The sequence below is a fragment of the Balaenoptera physalus genome, assembly GCF_965194825.1.
Source record: "Balaenoptera physalus genome assembly, chromosome: 16".
Taxonomy (NCBI): Eukaryota; Metazoa; Chordata; class Mammalia; order Artiodactyla; family Balaenopteridae; genus Balaenoptera; species Balaenoptera physalus.
Window position 1 is genome coordinate 17,337,007 of NC_138898.1, and position 21,478 is coordinate 17,358,484.

At 43.7% G+C, this 21,478-nt stretch overlaps 1 protein-coding gene and 1 pseudogene across 16 annotated transcripts in view; one reads left to right on the top strand and one right to left on the bottom strand.

The window, feature by feature from the left end:
• PTPRT (protein tyrosine phosphatase receptor type T) overlaps positions 1-21,478 on the top strand; it is a 1,093,164-nt gene that overhangs the window by 284,162 nt on the left and 787,524 nt on the right. The gene's annotated exons all lie outside the window — the stretch shown is intronic.
• On the bottom strand, positions 2,247-20,904 carry LOC309646072 (COX assembly mitochondrial protein homolog pseudogene; annotated as a pseudogene). Its single transcript has 3 exons — positions 20,892-20,904; positions 18,838-18,904; positions 2,247-7,554 (listed from the first exon to the last, which is right to left on the bottom strand). The product of its transcript is annotated as a COX assembly mitochondrial protein homolog pseudogene (transcript).

A 21,478-nucleotide genomic window follows, 5' to 3' on the forward strand; every position in this document is an offset into this window, starting at 1 on the left:
ATATTTAGACACATAGATCAGTGGAACAGATAGAAAGCTCGGAAATAGACCCATGTATATGTAAGCATGTAAAATGTAATAAGTTATCAAGGAGTAGGTGGATTACTCAGCGGTGCTAGAAAAATAATGAGAAGTATTTAAAAAAGTAAAATAAAGTTAGATTCATAGGCCATATCATACATTAAACTTATTTCTAGGTGAAGTAAAGATTTAAATATATTTATAATTTGATGAGAGATTCACCAATGCAGTTGAATATTTATTCTTCTGCAGTATCAAATACCAGAGTAGCAGATATTCTATGTAGGCAGTTCTGCCAGAGGGGGGAAGTGATTTACAGATTTTACTTTATACTCAACAGTGGTCATCTGGTAAAAATAATTCAGAGGTGAAGAGAAACGAGAGGACTGTTTATAACTAAAAATATAGAAAATGGGTTAATGTTTTTAACCTATGAAGAGCACTTTTAAGTTAGAATGGATACACAGCCCAATCGTAAAATGAGTGAAGGGCATGAAGGCAGCTTGCCAATGAAGAAATGCCAATGGCCAGTTGAACTTATGAAAAACATTCAACTTTCTGTACTATTCAAACAACTGAAAATGAAAACAATGGGCCTCTGCATTTCACTAATTAAATTGACAAAGATTAAAAACAGTGATCTGAGTACTGGTGGGATGAAAAGGAAGTGAGCACACACTCTCACACACTGCAGATAGCAGTGTTTCTTGGAGCAGCTGTTTTTGGAAGGCTCTTTGCCTGTGTGTATAAAATTATGTGTGTCCTTTGATTCTGGAAATTCAACTTTCAAAAAATTATCCTAAGGAAGTTAATGTGGACGTGTCTTAAGGGTTATCTCTTTACTTTATAAATAGCAAATTATGAAAACAACAAAAATAAGAAAATTTGGTGTAGTGAATTATAGGTGTATAGGATGGCAACCATTAAAATTAGGTTTTAGGAGAATGTTTAGTGAAATATAGCCCTGATATGGTGGTAATGCACTTTAAAAGCAGGTTGCAAACCTAAGTGTCCATCAACAGATGAATGGATAAAGAAGATGTGGCACATATATACAATGGAATATTACTCAGCCATAAAAAGAAACAAAATTGAGTTATTTGTAGTGAGGTGGATGGGTCTAGAGTCTGTCATACAGAGTGAAGTAAGTCAGAAAGAGAAAAACAAATACCATATGCTAACACATATATATGGAATCTAAAAAAAGAAAAAAAGAAAAAAAATGTGGTCATGAAGAGCCTAGGGGCAAGACGGGAATAAAGATGCAGACCTACTAGAGAATGGACTTGAGGGCACGGGGAGGGGGAAGGGCAAGCTGGGACAAAGTGAGAGAGTGGCATGGACATATATATACTACCAAACGTAAAATAGATAGCTAGTGGGAAGCAGCCGCATAGCACAGGGAGATCAGCTTGGTGCTTTGTGACCACCTAGAGGGGTGGGATAGGGAGGGTGGGAGGGAGGGAGGGAGGGAGACGCAAGAGGGAAGAGATATGGGGATATATGTATATGTATAACTGATTTACTTTGTTATAAAGCAGAAACTAACACACCATTGTAAAGCAATTATACTCCAATAAAGATGTTAAAAAAAAAAAAGGTTGCAAAGCTTATGTTCACTCTGGTTCCATTCTTTTTTTTTTGGAAAATAAAATTTTTATATCAATGGGAAAAAAACTCAAAATCCATAGATCACAAATAAATACCAGTGACTCTTCGAGAGAGAAGTTTAGAGGCGATTGTATTCTTAATTTGTCTATGTTATTTGCAGTAAAAATGTATTAGTTTTGCAGTTAGAATAAAACTAATAAACCTGACATATACATGCATATATATAGATTCGTGTATAAATAGATGTAGGGTTCCCCTATGTAATGTACACGCCTCTCAGATGTTAATTAAACCGAAAGGTGCCATATTGTGAAATGCGTTGGTGCTAGTGGGAATTTTGAATATTTGTGACATTAGGGTAACCAGCATAGTTGCTAGTTAATATCTATCAACAGTTATAACTTGTTAAAATGTGGATTGTTAAATTATGAATGAATTTTATAGGCATTCCTAATAAGAACAGTAACAGCTAATATATATTTAGCTCTTAAAATGTACCAGAATTTTTCTAGGTTCTACATGTTTATTGTCTCTTTTAATTCCCCTTAGAAATCTAGGAGGGTGGGGTGTGTGTGTGTGTGTGTGTGTGTGTGTGTGTGTGTGTGTGTGTGTGTGCGCGCGCGCGTACCCACCAAGATTCACAAAGTACATAAGATAAATATGGTTTTTTTTGGAGGGGGCACCATGATTTAAGAATATGTGCTTTTGTGAGTAATTTCAAAGAAGATTTTGTGTTCTGTAGTCCCCTCCGCTTCAATTTCATCCTTATTTTGTGTGGAGGCTTCTTAATGATGCTCTCGTGGATACCAAGGCCCCGCTGAGTGAAGGGAGGTCTCAGCGGGGCTCAGAGCAGTGTGCAGACTGTAGGCTCCCTGGGGAGCAGGTGGAATGAATTTCCTTTAAGCCCACCCTCCATCAACATCATTTCTCCTAAGTTTTCAGTAAGACCACAGTTTTCCCTATCTTACATAACCTTTATTATTTCTAAAATAACTAGGGAATGATAAAGGAGAATATGAAAATTGCCATTGATTCTACCATCGAATGCATTGCTGCTTCCCAACAAATTCCTGGTGTACATATGTTGCCGACCAGGGCCATAGCTCTATTTCTTAAGGCTTGCCTTGAGGAGCCTCCCAGGGCCATTGGGAAGCCGCTGAGAGAAATCTGTATAAAAGCTCATAGGAGGAGATCAGGGTAATTCTGGTGAATGGGAATCAAAACAGTTTCAAACTCCCAAGTGTGCAGCAGGGTTCCTAGGTGATCCCTGGGGACCGTGGTCTGGGGTGTGTCTTGTGATGCGCTTCTCATGAAAAATATCATCATCCGAGCAACCTGCAGGGATTGAAGGGGATAAGGTAATGAGCTTTATGATATCCACTTAAAGGTTCAAAGGTGTGACTGAGGCATGGAGGGAGCTACAAGGGAGAAGAGGCAGGGAGTGGGAAAATTAACAAGAGTCTAAAATACCGATTGGCCTCAGCATGTTTTAGCAAACCGGGCAAAAATATGAATTACAGTATTTTGCTGGAGCTGTGGACCATAGTAATAGCAATGTTTGCTAGCACAGGTGTTGAATGTTTTTTTCACCAAGATAAAATCTGAACTGTGTGCGTGATAGTAACTCAGTGTTGGTGGGTGTTACAGATCTTGCCCCCCAGGGCCCACCCCATCTCCTACCTGAGGTCTGATGTTAAGTTAGGAGGGTGAGATGTGCAGCTTCGCAGGTAGAGGGAGGTTCGTCAAGTCTGGACAGGTCTCAGGTGCCTCCATCAGAAATGTGGCACGGCTGCACAGAGGGATATTGATCACTTCCGGAGCCAGACACCGTGTCCCGCTTCTTTTATGCCTCCGGGGAGGATGTTTCAGGGCCTTCCACCTGTGAACCTACTGGGGTTCTCTCACTGTCGCATTACTCCTGCAAGGTCCTGGGAGAGGCCCTGGAAACATGTTCAGATAGTCATCTATTTTATACAATTATCGAAAGAAAGGTAATTTTAACCACGGTTGGTTAAGACTGCTGTGGGATTCCCCTCCCGCTGTCCCTTTATCATACTTTTCTTTGGGAGATGAGGAGTTGGATGTGGGGCTTTTGGAGTAGTCAGGGGCATTTTAGGGACCTAGGTAAGTGGAAGTTGAAATTTAGTTTGAGTTAATGGGAGATATAAACATACATATATATATATATGTACATACAGATACATATGTATTTCAAATATATAGTGTATATAGTATATATAATATACATGTAAATATATATACATATATGTACTATATGTATACATGTATTATATAGTACATATACACATATGCAATATAGTATATGTATACGTATACACATATGTTTCATATACGTTTTTCCTGTGTATAGTTAAACCATTACTCACTGCCCTGGTGTGGAACTGACTGTCAGGAACACAGATGATATCACCAAATCAAAGATTATTTATGATTACCCAGTACGCAAGTACACTTGTAATACCCTGAAGTATTACAGAATATACATGAACGAAATTTGATAGCGATTTCCCCCAATTTGACTACAGTCCTACAGTTTACATTATAGAAATTAATGACTGGTGGACTTGAAGGAAACTTTAAACAATTATTAATAATAATAAACAAATTTCAATCAACCTGCTGGAAGGGATATTGAAGTTTCTACTCTCTCTATAAAAAATGATATTGTAAAATTATTGTCAGGAAGAGGTCATCCGAGGGAATGCAGCCAGGAAGGTAAGGGAATAGATTGTCAGGAAGATAATTAATAAAAATGTTATTCTTCTGGACTGCACAGTGTTTGTGGTACCTGTAGGCTGTTAGAAGTTTATTATTTGTCATGATTTCTTTTCTCATTTCAAATAAATAGTCCCTTTTCTAAGTCTGTAGTCTTTTCCCTAAAGAATGTCCCCTCCTCAGACTGTTTAAGCTTCAGGCTCACAACACTCAGACCTACTCCTGGGGTGGAGGGTAATGTTATTATCTTCTTACAGATGAGGAAGTTGAAACTCTGAGAGGTGAAGTGGCTTGTCCAAGGTCACGTGGTCATAGCCTGGGCTCCAAGATGCTCATCACCCATGTGCTGTGCCGTCTTCCCAGTGGGGTGTGATCGGGATGTGGTTCTGCTTCTCTCTGCATTAGTGGAGGTGCAGCTGCTAATGGCCAGAGCCCTGGGAAACATGGAAGGGCTCTCTGCCATCAGTTCTTTGCAGGCTTCTAGGTAGTTGCCCCTCGGGGAAGTGTTCATGCACTTGCCGGTGGTACCCGAGCCAGGTTCTCTTTCCCCTGGCTTCAGGGTGTCAGCCATGGGGGACAGTTGTACAATCCTCATGACTGCTGTTAGTTTGGTGGTTGCTCTTGGTCCTTGTCTGAAAAACCGTTTTGCCATTTCTCACCCCTTTCCTTCTGCCCCCAGCTCTTAGCCTTTCAGGCTGTGGGCTCTCCCTGATGAGAGTAGGCCCCAGGGCCCCAGGGAGAATGGGTTAGAGGGAAAAAGCCAGAAACAGTCTAATGAGGCCTTAAAATGCTGTTGATGCAAGAGGGGCAAAAGGCATCCAAATTGGGCATCCTTTCTTCCACAGTTTCTCCCTCTCACAGCCCCTGGCATCCCATCTGGCAAACACCACTGGATTTTCCGGAATTCCATCCGTCAGACTGTGCAGTTCTCTCAAGAATGAGTTGCACGGTGAATAGATTGCTGGCATTTTGGGTGGGCCCAAGTTGTCTTGCATCCTTTAAGTCCATGAGAAAAAAATACAACACTGTAAGCTTCAATATTTATGGTTTCTTAGCTACTTTTGTGTGGAATTTTTTCTTCATTTCAGTCAGTGTTGAGGTCGGAGGGTTTGAGAAGTCTACTCTTATGCCACCATCTTTCTCACTAATGTTGGTTTTGATTCTGCTTTTTGCATTTTAACTTTTCCTGAAATTCTTTATTAACCCACAGGTCACCCAATCCTATTGTCTTTGTGTCTTACGTTAGTTTCCCTTTGTAGCTTTCTCTTCTTGTTTCCCAAAGCACTGGGTCTCTTTGCATCCTATGAGGATACTGAATGTTTTTTTACAGCATTCATCAGGTTCCTGTAGTAAATAATCTTTAGTGATCTTCTCTTAAGTTTTCATGATGAGTTATTTTGCGTTTTCCTCTGTATTCCTTTTTTGTAATCATAATCATTTTTATTATTTTTCCTAAAGATTTTATTTTCTTTTATTTTCTATTAGAGTATAATTGCTTTACAATGTTGCGTTAATTTCTGCTGTACAATGAAGTGAATCAAGGGAACCCTCTTGCACTGTTGGGGGGAATGTGAATTGATACAGCCACTGTGGAGAACAGTATGGAGGTTCCTTAAAAAAACTAAAAATTAGAACTACCATATGACCCAGCAATCCCACTACTAGGCATATACCCTGAGAAAACCATAATTCAAAAAGACACATGCACCCCAGTGTTCATTGCAGCACTATTTACAATAGCCAGGACATGGAAGATTTTATTTTATTTTTAAAAATTTTTAAAAATTTTTTCTAGATGAGGATGATGACCCTTTTTTTTTTTTTAATTTTTGGCTGCGTTAGGTCTTCGTTGCTGCTCGTGGGCTTTCTCTACTTGGGGCGAGTGGGGGCCACTCTTTGCTGCGGTGTGAGGGCTTCTCATTGCAGTAGCCTCTCTTTTTGTGGAGCACGGGCTCTAGGTGCGCGGGCTTCAGTAGTTGCAGCAAGTGGGCTCAGCAGTTGTGGCTCATGGGCTCCAGAGCACAGGCTCAGCAGCTGTGGCGCACGGGCCTAGTTGCTCCGCAGCATGTGGGATCCTCCCGGGCCAGGGCTCGAACCCCTGTCCCCTGCATTGGCAGGCAGACTCCCAACCACCGCGCCACCAGGGAAGCCCCAGATTTTATTTTCTGAATGCAGGAAGGAGACGGTAAGGAAGAGAGACTCCAAGTGCTTGGAGCAAGTCTTCTTCATTAGAGGCCCAGTGACGTGGTTTCCTAGTTGTTAAGAGCTATGTATTTCTGAACTTGGGGGTTAACAGTGTGGAAGGAACACATGGTCTGCCTAGTGAATTCCAGGCAGATGAAGTTTAACTTTTCTTCTTCCAGATTATAACAAGGGTGTCATGAGTGGTCTGCTGCCATTTCTGTTTCTTCCGGATGCTAATGATAGTTTTATTGTTTTCAGTTCTTTTGGAAGTTTTCACCTTTTCCAGTGTTTTCTTAGGCATGGTGTTGAGGTTCTAAGAGAGGCTGTTAGGAGCTTCCTGCCAGGTTGCATTTCAAAGGGAACGTGACTCGGCCAAGGTCACGCAACCAGCTGGTGGGAGAGACAAACCTGTAATGCAGGCTCCTTTTTTCCAGGCAAATCCTCCATCTTCAAGACCACCTGCTGCTCTTGACCTGTCAGGACCTGAGCTATGATGTGGTTTAGCAAGTAGTGGCTTTGTTAGAAGTTCATTTCTGTTCCGAGGAGTTTCAGCCCGAGATGGAGTCATGCTGGCAGGGGCTGCGCTCATAGGATCCTGTGCGTTGGGACTTTTCAGATTTTTTTTTTTTTTAAGTTTAAGAAAAATCTTTATTTCAGATAAAATTATTTCCATAATTAAGGATAAAGCAAGCACTTCTTTGAGTCCATCATTTCAGGTGACTGTGATTTCCATGAACATTGGCATTACTGAGTATCATTTGAATATTTGCCTACATGCTTGTGGGAAGCTTCTGCAACCTTTTCTTGGTAGGAATTCCAGTTTTCCTGAATTCTTCCCTTTCCTTCAGGTATTCCATTTTGCATTCTTCATAAAAGGCTGGATCATTATAGTAAGCAGTTAGACATTCTTTCAATGCAGAATTTTCTTTGCGGCATTTTACTACCATAAGGATTGCAGAGTCCTTGCAACATTTAGTGAAATCTTCAAATAAGGAGATTATCCTGGATTATCCGGGTGGGGCCCAAGTAATCACAAGGGTCCTGGAAAGTTGAAGAGGGAGGCACAGATGAAGAGAAAATGTGCATAGAGCTAGAAGTGGCTGAGTGCTTGTTCCAAAGATGAGAAACATGCTTATGTGTCCTGGACATGAACTCCTTGGTGTTAGAGAGGTGGAGACGGGGTTGGTGGGGGAGGGCCTTGAGGTACTGGCTGTGTTTTTTGTGCTTAGGAATCTTAGTGACAGCCCTGCTATCTTTTTTGTTTGTTTTTGTTTCTTGAGGAGGACAACAAAATGTTTATTATTAATCACAAATCTTCATTAGACTTAAGATTCAGATAGTAGCAGCATAAAGACCCACTAGTGACTAGCCTGTTACCATGCACTTTTTTTTTTTCATAAGAAATGTTTAACAAGGACCTAGAAGAACTAAAGAACAAACAGAGGTGAACAATGCTGTCTTTTTTTGAAATGTTCATCAAAGGCCACTTCCTTAATCACTAGCAGAGTGCCTGCTTCCTATTTGTGGGTGCCTCTGTCTTAGTGAGGTTTACCTCTCCAGGGAACCGAAGTATCAACATTTGAGAAAAAAGAGTGCACAAGTTTAATGATTTAACAGGCTGACATGCTAGCACAGCTGAAACTGCAGTTACCTAAGGCACCGTCAGCATCCCTAAGACCTCAGAACACACTCTTAGTGGACTGACCCAATCGTGGCATCCAGGTAATATGAGCTTTAGACTCATTGAGGCTCCTTTAGCCTCTGTCCTTAATGGAATCTTTCATTCCACATTTAATGCACATTTAACGGGCCCTGGTAGATGGAGCCCAGCTGGCCGCCACAGACAGATTTGCCAAAGCTTAACTGTTTTGAGAGAGCTCACAGCAACTATACATACGATAATAATTCAGACCTCAATAAATACTTTATCTACACAGTGATCAGTTGGGTGATTTACATATCGCTGGATGCTATTATTGAGTTTAATTGACTGTATGCAAACCTAATTTTTACTTTATGTAATTAAATGTTAATATACATATAAAAACTGAGTACATAAACCAGTATCGTCAACCAGCCTTAAATGTTTCTGAAGCTTTTGTAGGCGTGGCATTGTGTAACAGAGAAATGATGGCCTTTGGGGAAAGGAAAGAGAGAATCCACAAACGCAGGGAACTTGGACTGGGTTCTTATCTCATTGGAATCTCAGTTTCTTCATCTTTAAAATGAGAATGAGTAATTCCCGGATCATAAAATGACTGTTAGGATTACATGGGATTATGTGGAATGGCTGACCTGTTGCCTGGCAAGGAATAGCAGGGATCACTTTCTATGCCCGCCTTATGGATATGTTTATTGAATGCCTATCATGTTCAAAGTATGGTTGTATGTGACAAGCCAAGGTGGGTACCTTACCTGCTTTATTTCTCTCCATGTTTTCCTTGTTTGGCTCCCACTAGAACATGAGCTTTTGAAAGAGGGACACAGAGCTCTTAATCCCTGCTCTGTCTCTGGTGCCTAGAATAATGTCTGGCGCACAGTCGTTACCCGATCTAGGATTATTGAATGTCATTCAAGCATGGGTTGTTAATTCAGAGAGATAATAAGGAGGCATGAGAATTGCCAAACTGGAGGAGTTTACTGGTTTTTCATGCAAGAGACATTATGATAGCATGGAGAAGGCTTGTGCTTTGGGGTCAGATTGAAAGTAATTTGATTCCTGACTCTGCCCCTTACAAGCTGTGTAGCCTTGAGGAAGTTACTTAACCTTTCTGAGCCCCAGATTACAACTTCGCAAAATTGTACATTGAATCCCAAAGAGCAACTCACAGGGCTGCTGTAAGAGAAATAAGGTAGTGCTTGTAAAGAGCCTGCCACTTAATTATTTAAAGTTATACAGAGTAGGCACAGAAGGCTGATTTTCCCCAAGGTGAAACTTGGGAAAGCTTTGAATGACCTGAAGATGTTTTCTCCCAGGGATTCTTGATGTGATTGTTACAAGAGTCACTCCTTGCTGGGCCAGGTAGGAGCACTTGGCTGTGGTGTCTCCTGAGGTTCTCTAGGGCATGTCACTAATGGAGCTGAGGTTTACAGTGAGGTCAAAGGGGGAGCACCAGAGACCCAGAGAGAGCCATGTGTGGACCATGTGACTCCTCATGACCTTGAACCTTCAGGACAGTGAGTGGAGACCCAGGGGCCTGACCTTGTTGGTCTTGCTGGACCAGGGCTCAGGATGTGTGGCTGCTTCTCTTTCTTTTTTCCTTTGAAAAAATTATATGTTAAAAATAAGTCAGGGGCTTCCCTGGTGGTGCAGTGGTTAAGAATCTGCCTGCCAATGCAGGGGACATGGGTTCGAGCTCTGGTCCAGGAAGATTCCACAGGCCATGGAGCAACTAAGTCTGTGCACCACAACTACTGAGCCTGCGCTCTAGGGCCCGTGAGCCACAACTACTGAGCCCGCGAGCCACAACTACTGAAGCCCGCACGCCTAGAGCCCGTGCTCCACAACAAGAGAAGCCACCGCAATGAGAAGCCCGCGCACCGCAACAGAGAGTAGCCCCCGTTCACCACAACTAGAGAAAGCTTGTGCGCAGCAGTGAAGACCCAACGCAGCCAAAAATAAATAAATAAAATAAATTTATTGAAAAAATAAGTCAGTTTCAGAAGAAGAGGTGTTTAGCAAGCCAGATATTCCTGTAGAGGTAGCAAGGTTAGTGGTCACTTAGGGTTATGACCTAGTGACTAAGACTGTGGCATTTGGAATAGGACTGCCTTGGTTCAAACCCCAATCCAGCCATTTCCTAGCTGTGAGATTTGGGGCAGGTTATGTAGCTGGTTCTTAGTTTCATCATGCATAAAGCATGGGTAGTAATAGTACCAATATCATGAGGCTCCTTGAGGATTAAATGAGAATATTTAATCACAAATTTAATCACTTTGTACAGTACACAGTAAACACTCAATAAATGCCAGTAGCTGTAATTATTGTTCCCACTTCACAGATCAGGAAGTGGAGGCTCGAGATTTTCTCTCACCCACCAGAGGTCATAAAGAAAGTGCCAGAACCAAGCTGGGCATCAACCTCTGTTGCTGTCTTGCACTCCTGACACTTCATTACAGTCCATTCATTCATTCATTCATGAGGCATGTATTGAGTTTCCCTTAAGCTCTCAAGCACCAAAGTGCCAGGCTCTTTGATATGTCCTGAGGATTCAGTGGCAAAGAACATGGATGTATGCTTCCTGCCCCAGTGGACTTAAACGGGTGGTGGGAAGACAGAAAATAAGCAAATGAGTAAATGAATAATTGCAGAGTTACTCAGGGGGTATGAATAACACCATCGAACAGAAGCAAGACGGTATGTTAAGAATTGGGGAAGAGAGGAAGTTGATTCCCATGGAATGTTCAGAGAGGCTTCTCTGAGAAGGCGACATTTGATGTTTGTTGTGGAAGATGCCCAGGGCCAGCCACGTGATGCCACGTGAAGTGCTAGGGTGAGAGTGTTCCAGTCAGGGGGAACAGCAGTGCAAAGACCCTGAGGCCATCCAGCTGACTTGGGCTTCCGAGGTCTTCAGAAGATGACATGACTCCTGCCAGAAAGCAGTGTCAGCCCTTTCTTCTGTGTAGAGGAAACCTTTACTCACCTTTCCCAGCCGATCTAAAGTTTCCCTGAAATGGGTTATGACCCTCGGCCATCTCTTTCTTTCACTGCTCCCTCAAAAATAAAAATGAAAAAAAGACATCACCATGGTGTGAGAAAAGATGAAAGATGCTATTCTGGCTTCTGAGTGGGCAGAGCTCTGGCCCGGGGCCAGGAGAGCTGGCTTCCATCCCAGCTCTGCACCCCTCTCTTTGCAGCCTTGGCCTTTTTATGCCTGTCTGCCCACCTGTAAATTTAGGAGCTGGGCCAGGTGACCCCCTTCCCTCTTGAAACATGGGAGAGCAGCGGAATCCCTGAATCTGCTCCCGGGTTGTTTGGAGGAAACAAAAACAGACTTGCTGGGTTGGGTGGGGCCGCTGTTCAGGCTGGTGGACTCTCCAGCTGGTCTCCAAATTGAGCCATCTTCACTTTAACCGGAGGTGACCACTGTCCCTCACCCACCCCCATCCTCTTGGCAGGGTGAAGCTGAGTGCTGACCCCACACATGGGCGCCTCTTCGTTCTTTCCTCCTGGTCACAATGCAGAACAGCATCTGCTGAGACATCGCCTGCGGCAGAGCAGACGGCCCTCTTCCCCGCTCTCTCTGGGAGCCTGGGAGGGCTGGCACATGTGAGGAGATGGAAATCTGCCTGCCACATTCCGCTGTGCTCTCTTCTTGTAGGACATTAAGATGCACCAGACTGAGGCCCGCAGCAGACACTGCAGGGAAGCTGGTCTGAACAGAGGCTTTTATTTCCAGGGGACACCTGGCCCTCCTGTATCCCACCAGCATCCCAGCAGATGTAGCTGGGTGATATGTGGATACACAGTCACCATCTCCCAGGGTGTCAGAAATCGAAGTGCCCTTTGAGAGAGTTTAATTTATTCCTTTGTTACCGGGGAAGAATCTCTGACCTGCGAGGTTAGGTGATTTGCCTGAGGTCACACAGCAGTGAGTGGCGAATGAAGCTGGGAGTGACAGCGCATATCAATAGCTTATCACCATAGGCACTGCTGATTCATACAGGATGTGATGGACCAGCTCAGATAGCTTCTTTAAAATATTTTATTTGTTTTGAGATTATGCAACGTGGACACAGATAACATAGCTATCTTTCCCATTTCTAATGCATACATTGGGGTTAAATATTCACTTAACAAATACTTACTTAGAACCTATGTGCCAGGCACCATTCCAAGTCTTTACATTTACCGAATCCTCATCACAACCCCCAAGGGATGGGCACTACGATTATCCTCATTTTACAGATGAGGAATTGAAGCACATAGAGGTTAAATAACCTGGTCAAGGTCACACAGTTTAAAAAAAAAACAAAAAACCAAAAGCTGGGATGCTGGCTCCAGAGTCCATAGCTTTAAACCCTACGGATGCTCCGTTTCACTGGTCAGAAACCATCATCCACCACGCAAAGCGGGCATGCCCGAGGGACGCTAATCTCCTTGAACTCTTTAGTTCACAGAGAGAAAACACTGGAGTCTGGAGAGGGTGTGAGGGTGTTGGATCAGGTTCTAGAAGGTCGATGTTTCCATTAGCCTTGTCTTTTCCTGCTCCACTGCGCTGCCTTGAAAGTCAGAACACATCTCTGGTCTAGAAGACACCCTGCAGCAAGGTCATTATTCTCCCTTGAAGTCCCTTTGCTTGCTTCCACCTTTGTTGTTTTCCTGGATTTATTATAATGGGCCAAATTAACCTGAGTTGCCTCCCAGAGTCTCTGGGAGAAAGAACCAAATGAGCAGATCAGACACTGTTTCCCTGGTCCTTGGGGAATGCCTAAGCCATCAGAGAGACATCATCTTATTTATAATAAGTTCACTGTTCAAAGAGCTTTAAAACATTTTTTTTCCTATTAGGAGTATTGTTTCTATCTGTTGAGTCCATGAGTGTTTGACATTAGATGACTTTATAAAACATGCTACTAATTGGATTTGTTAAAGCAAATAAATCAAACACTAATTGGAACGTGCCCTGCCATTATTTTTGCTTACTGAATTAGATATAATGGTGTGAAGACCTTCTTATCATATTTGTGCACTTATTTAAACACCCCCCTTGGCACAGACTTCTGCAAATTCAATTAGATATTCCAAAAAGGAATTCAATTTATGCCAGGCTGGTTTACATTCATTCCGGGGGCAAGACTCGCCTACCCACGATAGCCTGCCCACGATTAATAAGCCACTTAGATACTGCCCTGCCTTCAAAGTCTCTGTTGGAACAAGGGCAGCATCTCGATGACTTGGAGGCCGGGGAGCTTTATCATTAGAATGTGTGTGTCCACAGAGTAGGGCTGGCTTCATGGGTCTGTGACTTGTGCAGTCACTCAGGGCCTGGCACTTGGAAGGACCCCATGCTTAGTTTAATGCTCTGCTATGGCCACGTTGAAATTCTTAATAGTTTTTAAGCAAAAGGCTTTGCATTTTGGTTTTGCACTGGGTCTCCCGTGAATGTAGTAGCTGAGGTCTGCCCTGGTTGTCAGACTTTCTGGCTAAGAAAGGAGTCCTTGATTTGAGTTTTGGCTCTGCCCCCGATTGACTGGGTGGTGTTGAGAATGTCACCTGCTCTGGCCTTGGTTTCCTCGTCTGTGAAGTGGGAGCATTACTCCTCACCCATGGAGAACACATGCTGTGATGTCGGTGAAGTGCTTATTTAAATCCAGCTACCTTTTGTGCTTCTCTCAAAAGAAGTGTAGCTACAGGCCGGGAGTGTAGCTTTGGAAGGCAGTGGATAACATGTCCCCCCTTCCACTTCTGGGAGGAAGGAAGAGACGTTCTACAACTGAGAAATGGGAAGGAGGTATCAAAAGCACATGGTACTCAAACACTCAAATGGTGAAACACGGTACTTTTCTGTGACCATGTTAAAATTGGAAATTTTTATGGCATCAAAGCAAAGGTTCGCAAACTACAGCCTGCAGGCCAATTCTGGACCTTCACTGATTTTGTACTCCACCCACAAAGGAAGATTGGTTTTTACATTTTTAAATGTTTAGACAACTCAAACGAAGAATACTGTTTTGTGATGTGAAAAATCATAGGAAATTCAAAGTGCAGTGTCAGTAAATCAAGTTTTATTAGAACAGAACTCTGCCCATCTTTCTTTGTGGCTTCTGGCTGCTTCTGCTCCAGTGGCATTGCTGAGTCATAGTGACAGAGACCCAGTGGCTTTCTGTGGTGGGCAGAATTCCAAATTGGTCCCCAAGATTCCTGGCCCCCGGTATTCATGTCTTGTATAATCCCCATCCTTTGGGAGGGACTCTGAATAGGATAGATTTCACTCTTACGTTTAGGTTATGTTAGTGACCAAGGTGAAGGAATTTCACAGATGTAATTAAGGTCCCAAGTTGGTTGACTTTAATTAACCAAAAAGGAGAGGATCTTGGTTGGGTGGGCCTGACTGAATCAGATGAGCCCTTAAAAAGGATGGAGTCTTACCCAGAAAGAGATGTGAGACATGAGAGGGTTTATGGCGGGAACTGTGGGTAGCTTCTAGGGGCTGAGAGTGGTTCCTAGGTGATGGCCAGCCAGAGAGGAGGGACCTTGATCCCATAATTACAAGGAACTGAATTCTGCGAAACACCATGCAAAAGATGACCCGGGCTCCAGAAAGGAAAGCAGGTACCCTGATACCTTGACCTCAGCCTTGTGAGGCCCTGATAAGGTGCAGCCTTGTCTGTACCTCTTACTTGCGGAAACTAGGAGATAATAAATGGGTGTTGTTTTGAGTTTGTGGTAACTTGTTGGGTAGCAAGAGAAAACCAGTACACCTGCAAGGTGAACATCTTTAATATCTGGCCCTCTACAGAAAATGTCGCTTGACCCCTGTCTTAGGGAGTGGGGGTGGTTAGACTTAACCTCTATTCATAGACGTACATATATAAATATATACTTACATAGCTCAAGTACAGTGCCTGGGAAAGAGCAGAAGCCCAGAAAACCGTTAGTTTCTCTTCCGAACTCAATTCTGTTCAAGAATACACAGGATCATATCTGAGAAATGCAGAGGCAGGCACATTTATATTTTTATTGAATTCTATTCCTCTCTCATTTTCAAAAGAGGAGATCATGTTTAAAGAAATTCTGATTGGCACTATAAACTTTATTTATACTTTAATGTATCTTAAAGTATGTATCCTGCACTATTTTTACTTCCCTTACAGATGCTGATATGCTATACATTACCAAACCCAAATGGATTTTCAAAATCCAATTTCCTTGCTACAGTTTTCCATTTCCCTGTTGACTTTATATGCTTGACTCCCATCAGAGCATCTGGGGCCTTTGCTGCATTTTGACCTCAACCTGTCCAGGGAAATAGCTTCTCTGTCCCTGTGTAGAGAGCTAGTGCTGGGTCCTCCCTCGGCCTGTGGCTGCACTGCCCTTTCCTCCCTCAATTATTTGGGTCTTCTCCAAACCAGGACATGTGCTTTGGAGGCTGAGCCCAGTTCTGGGGGTGGGGGTAGTTTTAGGAGATTTTTGTTTTCTTCCAAAATGATAGTGATGAAGTTGGTATCAGTTGATTGGGACCACTTTGAAACAGAATGAGTCGAGCATCCAAATGAGTGTCTTTTGGGGATCTCTCCAGTCATAAGTCTTCCCCAAGTAGCCTGCCACAAACACCTGCAGAGATGGTCTGGACCCTTTTGTAGCAGGTGTTATGTGCCAAGGAATTCCACGGAGAGAGAGAAACATAATTTCTGAAAGAGCAAGAGGAGCTTCAATGAGACTCAGGATCATGCGTTTGAATATTTCGTGCTGTGGGTCTATGGGAAGCTAGTCTTTCCTTCCTTCTCCTCCCTTTGGTGGCTCTCAGTAGCCAGTCCTTGGGCTGATGGCATGGCTCTGCATCTGTGGGTCTCCTGAGAGTCCCCAGGTCTTTCTGAGTCTCTGGAATCCTTAACCTTGACCACTGGAAGGTTCCTTCGTGATCTATCTCGCACCCCAGAAAATGAAGGCCCAGAAAGGAGGAAGGAAGGTGAGCTAGAGGGGCTGCACCCTCTGGCAGTGTAGATCGCTGTCAGAGTGTATAATCTTGAGCTCATAACCACTCCATTTCTCAGTCTGTTGGCTGAGAGGAAGAAAATTCATTGAGGCTTGCTAAAAAAAATATTTATCAAGTATATTTTCTCTCCTGAATAGCTTTCAAAACTTATCTCTGGGTCAAGTCAGATCGACAGGGAGCAGGTGTCTAGACTGTATCATATTGGGCTCCAGTGAGTTGCTTTTCCTAAATTGTATGTTTGGGTGATGCTATCAATTTATATTGAGAATGATTATGAGAAATAGTCTCATGAAATTGGCCATGCACCCCTCGTGTGGATGTTGTTTTAGATATTGTTCATTATGGGATATGGGATTTCTGTTACCAGTACCCCTTTGGAGAAGTTCTTGTGTGATCTAAGCACCTGGAATGGTTGTAATTCTCCTGAGCAATTTGGCTTTTATTGTATGAACACAGAGTGTCCAGTATCTGAACAGATTGTCCTTTTTCTCTTGGCCTCCGGAAGCTCAGAGTCAAATAGGTAACTCCTTTTCAGCAGGTGGACATGTGGGAAATTGCAGGGTTGACTTGTAACTCTCTCCTTCTGTCCTGCTTGTCTTTCTTCTCCTGTCCTCAATTTGCCTTTTGCCATCATGCTGTACTTCCTGCTTCTGTGTTTGTCCATCCACTGTGGCTGGACTCGAGTTGATAGAGGGTAGATTGGTAACCAGTTACCACATGGTCTATGTTCTTGATCTACACAAAGCACAGGGATACTTCAGATGATCACTTGGCCATGCATCCTGCTTTGCTGGGAGCCCAGGAGCTGCACGGAAAAGTCATGAACCGTGTGTACCCCTGGAGTTTGGACATATATGTGTGATAAAGTGCAGGACAGGGGCCTGTTCCTAGAAACTCTTCTGTATTGAGAGACACTGAGGTCCATATAATAGATGACAAATTCTGGCGGCGTGGAATAGAACTGACAGGTGGGCCTGGCTGTCCCAAAGAAATAGTGGCTCAAAATAGAATGTAAGGCTGCTTTCGGCTCTACTTTAAGCCAGCTCCTCTTCAGGGGAAAGAGAGGGCTGTGGTCTGAAAATAAGAACCAGGTCACTGGGGCCACGGGCCTGCTGCTGTGGGACCCCAGTATCAAAGAACAGACTGTTAGAAGGGAAAGACATTGGCTCAGTGGCTGCAGGTTGAAGTGGTCACCAGAGATTTGCAGGTGGAGGCAGCGAGGTGCCCGGGGGTGGCTGTGAAGAGGAGAGGGGTCCCTACACCGTAGAGGACCAGGACCTGCCAGCACTCAGCTCGGGGGTAGCTGAGCAGGCCATCTACCGTTGGGTGGAGGAAGGGAGGTGAGGGGTGGGCAACTGACCTGATCCAGGAGACTAGGGGCACATTATTGATATGACCTTGCTTGGGATCTGTAAGCTGGGATGCACAGAGGTATAACTGTGAGCCCTCCTAAATCTTGTCTAGAACACAGCTGAGAATTGGATTAATTAGACCATTAAGTAAAATTTATTAATAATTTCTCCTTTGAGCTTCGACGTATCTCTGTAAAAGTATGTTTTGCATCACACCCTCAAGTGTATGTTTGTGTGGTTATCTTTCCCTGTCCTCTGCAAACCTTGTGAGGGTAAGAATCATATCTGTCAATCCTGTGCCCCTGCACAGACCTGCAAAAAAAAAAAAAAAGAAAACTTCATTAAATGTTTCTAGGGTAATAAGCAGGGTAATGAATTCAAATGGGAAAAACCCAACCACCTCGGAAGCACTTTGGCTTCCTAACCCCCTCTCATCACCTTGTAAATGAAAGGCTTGGTCCTTGGTTTCTGGGGAATACATTCTTTCTCTGATCTGTTAGAAAGAGCATGGGTTCTGTGGTTAGGTCACCATAGATTTACACTTGCCTCTGACACTTTCCTTCCATGTTACCTGAGCAGGTCGTTTAACCCTTTAATGCATCAATTACCTTATACTTAAGTAGGGATAAAAATCTACTTCACAAAGTTGCGAGGGTTAAGTGAAAGCAAAGGTGATAGTGTCTGTAATCAGTGCCTAATTTATTGCCTGACATGGAGCAAATTCTCAAGAGAGCACGCTTCTTATATTAGTCAGGATGTGCAAGGCTCTGCTATGGTAATAACTAAGCCTTAAGATGTCAGTGGCATATTAAGACTAGAAAAGTCTGCATTTTGCTCCTATTATGTTGAATGACAGTATTACTGGTCAGGCGACTGTCTGGGTGACACTCCTCCAATGAATGTCTCAGGGATCTAGACATCTTTCTTTCTTTGATGGCATTGCCTTCAAGTACATCTTTGAAGGTCTTCACAGTGGGGTAAGTGAGAAGGATTGCTAGTAAGAGATTATTTTGGGGGGACTAGTCTTGCACATGGTGAGTATCACTTTATTACACATTTCCAAGGTTTACCACGTGGTTTTCCCCAGATGCAAGGTGGCCTGGAAATACAGAGTTCTTGTGTGCCCAAGAGAGAAGACCTCAACAGCTTGCCATACACCCAGCACCATCTTGGCCATGCTTTCTTTCTGTAGCCCTGGATGCTGATCTCAGTTTAGGATGATTTGTCAGTTCTTCCCGTGAACCCTTGAGATGCTGCAGGCTCCCCTCGCTTACCAGTTCCAGCACATCAGGATCTGGATGTTGTCAATGGCATTGACGTGGTTTGTTTGCCTTCCACAGGCTGGGAGACAGGCTCCAGTGAGGCAGCGGTGGTGTAAGGATGGGAGGGTGGCCCTCTTTGAGCAATTGGAACTGTTGCTGCTGCTACTGTTTTCTACATTTTAAATAGAGTGTGTTGTGTTTTCATCTCTGTGGCGTTCACTCTGCTGTTCTGGTCAGAGAAGGTCTGTAGAGGAAGTGATTTGGGGGAGGATGTAGTTTGGAATTTTCAGGCAGGCAATATGGGGAAGTAGCTTTCTAGGTATTAGAAGTGACAAGTACGTATGAGACTGGAAAGAGCAGGTGGAGCTTGGGGACTGCTGTGGGCTTGCTGTTACTGGAACATAGTTTGGTCTCTGCCTGGCATCCCATTCACATTTGTGGGTTCATTCAGTCAACGGATATTTCTTAAGCCCCTCCTCTGTGCCAGTGCCATTCCCAGCCATTCTGAAGCTTACTGTCTAGTGGAAGCTGGTCGATTGCCTCTGTCCTTGACTTTCAAAGGTCTCCCTTGTCCACTCTATCTGGGATGAAGTCTCCTCTGCTTTCTGCTCCTGACCTTTCCTCTTGTCTCTTGGGACTTCCATCCTTGTCTGTTGACCCTTGTCCATCCACACTGGGCATTGCCCTTCTTCCCTTTGTTTCCCGAAGCACCCGTGACACGTGGCTGTTGTATGTCGCCAGCTCTCAGTGTGGAGTTGGATGTAGTGGAGGGACGTTTCATCACAGGACAGGGAACTGTCTCCAATTCATGGTCAGAAAGGCTTCCTGGACCACATCAACCTAGGGGTCCTCTCACTCACCCCAACCGCATCCTTCATAGCACATACAGAAATGCAGAGTTACTTACTAGTTTGTCTGTTTACTGTCTGTCTGCCTCACTCATGCTAGTGATAGCATGCCTCTTTTGTAAACCACTGTATAGATAGCACCTTGTACTCTTCTGGATCTACCCTAAGAGCTCAATTAAATAATTGTGAATGAAAGTAAACAGAAATTTTAGTTTCTACCAGTTCATCAGCCATTTCCCATCACAGGAAATTTCTCATTGGCTTTCACCTTCTGTAGGTGTCTGCTTTACAATGTGTTTCTTGGATCTCTCCCTCTCCCTCTCCTTCCTTCTCTCTTTAGGTGTCTGTACTGCAAATTCCTGTTGCTTTTTAGTGCAAAGCTATTTAATACTCTCAAGCCCCAACCCTTGCACTACCAAAACAGGTCCAGCTCTCCTTTGCCTGGCCCAACTCTTCTGGGTTTCCATACTCTGCAAGAAAGGAAGTGGAGAGAGCTTTGCCATCATAGGTTTACTTTAGCAGTGTGTATAGGTTTACTATAGCAGTGTGTATCAGATCTGTCAACAGGCCTTCCACCAGCACTAAGCAGAGGAAATCCCAGGTGTGGGGGTAGAGAAGGGATTTTCTCCTTTGTTGCTGATGGAGACAATGGTGTGATATTACGTGAGGCTGCAGACACAGGAAGGGGCTGGCAAGGGATGGTTTCTGTATGTGGAGCAGAACCATGGATGTGGTTTGGATGTGTGATAGGGGAACTGATGGTTGTTTAGGGGAGGGAGATTGCGATGTGATGAGGTCTGACCAGTAAGGAGACAAGAAAGGGCAGTGGAACTATGGACCCGAGTGTGAAACTCAGTCCTGGTGCTGCCTCTGTTCCTCTGTGCACCCTGCCAGCTCACCCTGGAGTGCTCTTCCTCTTGCTCTGTGCTCGTGGAGATGCTCCTGAACTTTAAAGCCCTGACTAGTTCTCCTCTTCCTCTTCCCCTTCCCCTTCCAGGATATAGTCACCTCCTGCTTCTATGGACAGACCAGCATTTCCTAGTTGGAACCCCAATTCCATACCACACATCTCCCTTAATGTCACCTGGAGGGGACTTAGAGCCCATAGCATATGCTCAGCAAAATCCAATTTACACAACTCATTGCAAAGTGGTGGGTGATGGATGGCTTGGACTTTTAGGGAGAAGCTTTCAATACTGTCAGCCTTGACTTTATTACCTTCCAGGTGCATGATTGTCTAACTCTCTACACATTTGATTTTTACTCCACGAAAACTTCTTTTATAGGGAAGGAGGTGGGTGTTGAGAATTTATTCTGTGCCAGTTTTCACATGTTATTCCATTTAATCCTCCTGATATTTCTGTCAAGTGGATCTTTCCCTCCATATTCCAGGTGAGGAAACTGAGACACAGATGGCAGAGCATCTGGTCCAAGCTGACCCAGCTTTGCAAAGCTGAGATTTGTGTCTAGTTGTGCAAGACTCTGAAGCTAGTGCTTGCTCTGCTGCCTTGCAGCATCTCTCCGTGTTGGAGGAAGCAATTACAGAGGCATGCCCTGGCATTCATTTTTCCTGCTTAGAATGAGACATTGCTGTTTACTTTCTCAGGAAGGAAGATTGAAATCAATGTAACTAGCCTTATTAACTTTTTTAAATAGGGGGCCTGCAGATGCCAATGTCTTTTCTGAGAGCACCAAAGCAAATATAAAAATCCAATTTGCTTGCCTTAAAAAAAAAATCTCCTCCAGAGTTTAAAATTCAAAGCTGTAAATGAAGAGCTGATGAGACGGGGGTAACGAACCAAGCC